Raw genomic sequence first — 7,510 nt, forward strand, 5'->3', positions numbered from 1 at the left:
ATTTGTACATCCTCCACCAGTACCCTCCACCCGAACCCCTGTATTTTGTAGCGAAAATATTGGGGTGAAGTTTCACAAATTTTTGTACTACCCCACCCCCACCCCAGCCCCCGGACACACACACACCACCACCCTCCATCCCAACATCCTATTGATGTCTTTCTATTGTTTTTAATGTTTCATCAGGCGGTTTCATATCAACTGCAGTATGATATTAAAAAAAATAGTTACATGTAAAACGTACTTTGCAACAACCTTCCACCGCAGGTGAACCCCTGTGAAAATGGTGGAACGTTCTTCCCCGGAAACAGGACCTGCCAGTGTACCGAAGGCTTCGTAGGGGATTACTGCCAACGACGTTACCGAGGTATGTACGTCATTAGCGTTGCCGATTTTCTTCTTTTCTCTCGTATATATTTTCCACAAATAGAAAACTGGAATCTTACGATTGCAACTTCAGACCGTGTTAGCAAAAAAAAAGACCCGGATGTACATAACATTTATACTGACAAAGAACTGAAACGTGTTTCAAGACGATGCGTTCTTGCGTTCTTGCGTTCTTGTGCTCAAGTGTATCTCGAAACAATCGATTTGTACTCCAGGTATTCATGGAGAATGAAAAATGTTATTCATAAAAAGTGCCATGCTATTAAAATGGCTTTCAAATACTTCTCATTTGTAGCCACTTTCCTAAATGTTACAAAGAATCGAATATGTCAGTTTCAGCATACTTCTCAATGTTCTAAGCCCGTGAAGATCCGGATTAGAATGGATCTTCAGTAACCCATATTTGTCGCAAGAGGCGACTAACGGGATTGGGTGGTCAAGTTTTCTCTGACTCAGCTGACACATGTCATCGTATCCCACTTGAGTAGATCATTGTTGATCACTCGGTGATCTGGTCCAGATTATTTAGAGACCGCCGCCATATAGCTGGCATATTTCTGAGTGCGGCGTAAAATTAAATTCAGTCACAACTATTTTCTTTTTTGTTTTTTTCTTTATAGATTGCTTGGAGACACCCGAACGATATGGGACAACACAGAACATTCAGCCGTTGGGGAGCACCAACATCTTTCAGGGGTCTTGTTCCTTGAACTTTACATCTGTGACACATGTTCTGAAATTAGCTAATGCAGATGTTTCACTGGCGTGGCAGGAAATGAGAGAAGGCTTTCGGAGTCAGAAAGTGTTCCATTTCCTTGGCCTGGAGTTTCTGCACCGCTTAACCAGTCAAGGAGTGTACGATATGCTTCTCACGCTGTACACTAAGGGCAAGGACATCGGAGCAGTTCTGTACAAAAACGTACGTGTGGACTCTGAGGCAGAGGTTTACGCCTGGCACTGGGATTCCTTTCATAATGATCCAAGTACTAGTCACCCGGGCAGCGATCAGTTTTTAGATGGATTTGGGGGTGTAGGGGATTCAACCAAGAATTTGAACGGGGCACGTTTTGGTACCACTGACCGTGACGTCAACGACTGTGTCAGCGTCTACAACGCTTCGTGGTGGTACAATCCAGTTGGTTGTGCTGCCTTTGGGCTTGATCCCCTGTCATGGCCGACCAACCGAAGTGGGACAGTAGAACTAGAGAAGATAGATGATTTTTTGTTGTGGTTAGTTCCAAGACAGTGGTATATCGAAGATGATCTTGTCCTCTGATACGTTTACACGGTAACATCGGTTGCTCTCATTTTCTTGAAGGGTTGGAACATGGTTTGTCTCCTGAGTGTTTCCGACAATAACCTAAATCCACAGTCTTGAAGAATATATGCTCACCAATCCATGCTTCTCACCCCACCCCAACAGTCCTCCTTTGTCATTCTTCCCTATGTGAAGATGGATTGTGATTAGAATCACAAGGCAAAGTTGTTGTGAGAGGGGGCTCCACTGTCATGGCCGACCAACCGAAGTGCACAGCTGAACTGGAGAGGATAGATGGTTTTATTTTGTGGTTAGTTCCAAGACAGTGGTATATCGACAGCCCTTTGATAAGGTTACATAAGGTAATATCAGTTGTCCGTATTCAGTCGGAGGTTTAGAACTGGATTTGGCAACCGATGCTTTATGCTCCTGTTAAACAACAAAAAAAAGCGAAATTCCTTTTCCAAATATTACACTTTATTTTATACTAAAAGTCACCGAGTTTTTAAATGTGATTGACTGACGAAAACAATGGACTGCTATTCAATTCCTTGAAATCGCTGTGTACGTATCCGTACAAAAATCGCACACACCATTGTACTTTTACGTCGTGTGCAATTATGACGTCATTCAAATCATATTGTGACGTAAAATTGGAGCAGTTTCAGATGCTACCATGGGAGTCGGTCCAAACGGCCATAATCAATGTTAATGAGTGCAGACAGAAAAACGCGTGTGGACATTATTTGGGTTTACTTTTGTGTGTCTATCCATCTATCTCTGTGTAGTGTGTGTTTATCCATGTAGTGTGTTTATCTACCTACCTATCCTGTGTATCTGTGTGTGTCCATCTATCTACCTATCTGCGTGCGTGCATCCATGAACCTATCTATTTCTGTGTGTCTCACTATCAACCTATCTATTTCAGTGTGGCTATCTCTATACCTGACGATTTATGCATATCTGTCCATCTACCAACTTAGCTGTCTGTGTGTGAAATATCTATCCAGTAATCTGTCTCTCGGCGTATCTATCAACCTACATATCATACAGCGTGCATATATATCTATTGCCCATACGGGCTAGGATACCCAGGTGATTCATTATTTTGTGACATTCGCACATGTGCTTTTCAGTGATTCTCAGCGTTGATTGGTCAGCTAAGCAGAAAAGACATATGACTGGTTGATGGAATTACTTTTGAAGATCCAAGTTCATTGACAAATTGTATAGTTTAATTGATAATTGATAATTGATAAAACAACCCGAGATTTCTAACAACCCGAGATTTAGAAAAGAAAACACGAAGGCTATATACTGTGAATACTCTTTATATTAGGAATCACTATCTTGCAATAAAATCGCATCATAAATAGTAGTCTTTTAACAATAAATAACTTTGAAAAAACGGAAACAATCGTTGCATTGTTGGTAAATTAGGCTAACCCCGACCAAAGTCAATGACCTAATTCAAGATGACGGTGACCTAATAGGAAAAGTGATAGGAATTTTACGCTCAACAACTACAACACTCCTGCAACCTGTGTCTTGTTAAAACTGAACTGGGGGAAATGGAAGCAGCATGATACGGACTACAGGTGTTACCTGAAAGTGTGACATGTGAGTCGGTGTCCATGCCACTGAACGTCAGTCTTTGTCGCATACCGCAATTCTTTATGCGGTACATGTAAATGTATAAACTATTCTCCGGTCCATGGTGGTGTATTTCACTTCAATATCTCGAATAACTCCTCTGTCGGCCTACCATTACCTCAAAAGAGGCGCATTCTTACCACTACCTCGGATTCCGACTAGAGTTATCGTTCCTGGAACTGCTGTACCCGACTGAGAGCAATGGCGTGACTGCAATACGCCATCCACAGAACAAAATGTTATTCAACCTTCACACTTGTTGAGTTTCTTGACAAAAAACGTTTTCGAGATCTATTAGTGGGATGGTTGTCTTTTAGATTTCGTAACTTTTAACAGTTGACGTTCCCAAAACTTGACAGGTTTTTGTCGAAGTGTGTGTCAACACTACACCGCCACCCGTCTCAGGACACACGTCATGTTCCGGCACACTGACTTGATGAAATAACGTTTTAGCCGTTACTGAGCTCAATAATATTTGTGTGCCTGATCATCTTATCGTCTTAACAAATATTCATAAATCATTTCATAAACTTTTTTGTGTTGTATTTTAAAGCGATTTTACGAGGCACTATTTTCCATAGCGTAGTTATGTTGTAACAGCTGTTAGGTTTAATACGCGCATGAATACGTATCAGCTTTTTGAGGTCACAAGTCCGGGTGTTTTTTAATATTTATTTCGTTATTCTTCTTCTTTATAAGTTAATTATGGGTAATAAATATACTAAATGTGCCGTCGTTAAAATAGTGGTCACTGCCTCGCCACGAATCGACACTGTGATCATTATTTCAACTCGGGCATACTCCCCGTGTAACAGTAGGATTATTTAAACAGTTTATGTTGGTGTAAATTAGGCTTGTTTAAGGGTTGGGACAGGGGTAAGCTAAGCTAAAATAATACACTAGATTTAGGTTTCTGTGGGCTGGTCCATTTAGCTCCTGAGGGGTGAGGACCCAAAAGGCATGTGCCTGGTGTGCTTCTTCCCCGTTGTTATGCAATAAATGGGCCAGTGCATGAGTTTCTCGTGAGCAGAGGGATCACTCCACTGAACTTTTGTTCTGTAGGCATTTATTTGGATAATTTTCAAAGCATGGGTATTATTGGTTAAGTGCTAAAGGATAGGGGTATTAAAGGGTTGGTTATTTTTTTACTCTGCATTCTGGGGTCTACCGAGACTGCTAAGGTGAGAAATTCACTAATGTATCTGTTGTAAGACAAAGGTTTAGGTTTCTTTCAATGTTTTAGCAGTTTTAGTTTGGTGGTGATTATGATTTTAATTCCTGGATCCTGAGAACCCTAGGACCAGAAACTGGTTCCTCGTTGTTATTCTCTAAGTATTCGTCTATCTCTCTACTAATGTATCTGTGTGTCTATCATAAATATACGCACACGCACACGCACACGCACACACACTACTCAGGCATCAACATACACTCTCTTCACTCTTTCTCAAGCTGGTAACAATGTATAAAGCCCATTCTATGGTGTCTCCCGCCGTGATATTGCAGCAACATTGCTAAAAAGCAATGAAAATGAGATCCAGGCGTTTTTGTCAATTACGACAATAGTTACTTTCTCTTCCTGTTTTGAAAACATCATAGATGACATCTCGCATGTTCTATACCCATTGTAAAAATTATATTATTGAGTCACTTTAAATGACCATTATGACAAATGATACACAGCTAGTTTATCTACCAATTATGACAATGATACTAGCATTTTGTCATTTTTTTTCTTACCATTATGACAACGATATTAAACCACAGTCTCTGACCATTATGAAGTCATTATCTGACCATTATGACAATGGCATTTTTCTATCTATTATGACATAATATTGAAGCTGTTTTATCGATCCATATCGACATTGATATTTGTGGAAATTGATTATGTTATTAAGATATTTCATCTCTCTATTTTGAAGATGATATCATTGAGACCCTTCGTCTATTTATAATGATAATGATTGGAATTTCATCTACCAATTTTGACAAGGATATTATTGAGTAATGCCATGTCATTATGAAGATATATATTTACAAATCATTTTCTCTACACGTCATCACAATGGTATTTGTTTTAAATTGTATGTACTCACTACTATGATGGTATTACTAAGGCGTTGTAATACGTTATGAAAATGATAATACTCTGCCACTTTATCTATTCACCATATAACAATGACTGGAGCATTTTATATACACCCATTTATATACCCATTATGGATATACTAGAGTGAAATATTTAGCCGGTACTTATGACATTAGAGACGTTTTGTATATGTATTATGACATTGTTCATGAATTGAAGTTGGGATGGTGGCTTGGGTAGCCATGCTGCTGCACATTACATCTAATTCCTCTGTTCGCTGTCCATGTGGCTACCATGTGTGAAAACCGTTTCTCGCTGTACTATTTTATTTATTTATTTATTTATTTATTTATTTATTTATTTATTTATTTATTTATTTATTTATTTATTTATTTATTTATTTATTTGCAGTCACAGTGTGACATATTTTTAGGACAATAATATAAACGTAGCATTAATTTTCAGGGCATTATCGTTTGCAGAAGCCCGTGGTCTTTCATTAACAGTTGAAAAGACCGAGGTCGTCTGTAAAATGACAATGCACTGAAAAATAGCGTTACCGTCATTATAGCTAAAATGGGTGGAATTTCTACTAAAATAAGAATAAAAACAACTGCATCGAGTTTGAAGCATTTACTGCTAACAACAAACGACGGAGGTCACTGACACACTCTTAACAAATATGGAAACGTCGTAGAACAAAACACTATTCGACATTCCATAATACCATCCGCCATTGTTTTCAGTGCTCAATTTCAGTGTTGCTGTATGCTGTAACTAATGGAACAATTGTTTTGGTTAGCACCGACAAGAAGGTGTATAATGGCACGGGAGCATGTGAATATGAATAATCCTTTCAATTTCAGCTATTGTTTAGCTTGTATTGGATGGAATTATCATGAAACCGCCCTATAGTTGTCAGAAATGAGCGGACCGCTGCAAATGATACTGTAAACCAATAGTGAGTGTTTCTTGCAATCTGATTGGTTAATCACCCTTGTCGAATAGTGATCGACATGCCTGTAAATGAGTGAGCGGGTGACTTTAGTTTTTCGCCGCACTCAGCAATATTCCAGCTATATGGTTGCGGTCTGTAAGTAATCGAGTCAATGTAGACAATCCAGTGATCAACAACATGAGCATCGATCTCCGCAACTGGGAACCGATGCCATATGTCAACCAAGTCAGCGAGCCTGACCACCCGATCCCGTTAGTCGCCTCTTACGATAAGCATAGTCGCCCTTTATGGCAAGCATGGGTTGCTTAAGTCCTATTCTACCCTGGATCTTCACGGGTCCGTGTAAATGATGGCCTAATAACCGCGCATTCATACCTTGGAACTAATACGGTACTACTTTCACTGCTTGAATTTGCACCATGACACTAATACGGTACTACTTTCACTGCTTGAATTTGCACCATGACACTAATACGGTACTACTTTCACTGCTTGAATTTGCACCACGACACTAATACGGTACTACTTTCACTGCTTGAATTTGCACCATAACACTAATACGGTACTACTTTCACTGCTTGAATTTGCACCATGGAAGTACATTACCACCTTAATTTTCTTTCTCTTGGATTTTGATAGAATCTTTGAAGACGACAAATTCTTGGAAGAATTATTCAAAGATGATGGGGAGTACAATCCCAATGCAGATGATCATATGTAATAAGATTATAGAAAGTGATTGTAGTGTCATAAAATAATATCCTTCAATGATCTTTATTCACAAATAAACTGTGAACAAGCATTCGTGTATTTAGAATATTCCAAATTTAAAGATCATTATTCAGCCCCCAAAAAGTAAATGATACTTGTTCTTGGATACTGATCTTCCAAAAGACGCCAATCCCAGCACTCCGGACGTTTCCTCTTCCAATGGAAATACCAGCGTTAACGTTGACCCGGCTCCATCTTGTCCTACGAGCGTCCCTCCACAGTCCCACTGTGCAAAGGTTGATAAAAATGGCCAAGGGGAAATAATTGATGGGTCATTATCGAAAGCAACTGAGAGAAATACCATTTGGGGATGTAAAATCTTCAGAGGTCTGCAACGTTTAAAGTTTTGTAAACAAACCAAAAGAATGTTACATGTTAGTCACCCCCTTTC

Source organism: Haliotis asinina, chromosome 4, assembly GCF_037392515.1.
Source record: "Haliotis asinina isolate JCU_RB_2024 chromosome 4, JCU_Hal_asi_v2, whole genome shotgun sequence".
Lineage (NCBI taxonomy): Eukaryota > Metazoa > Mollusca > Gastropoda > Lepetellida > Haliotidae > Haliotis > Haliotis asinina.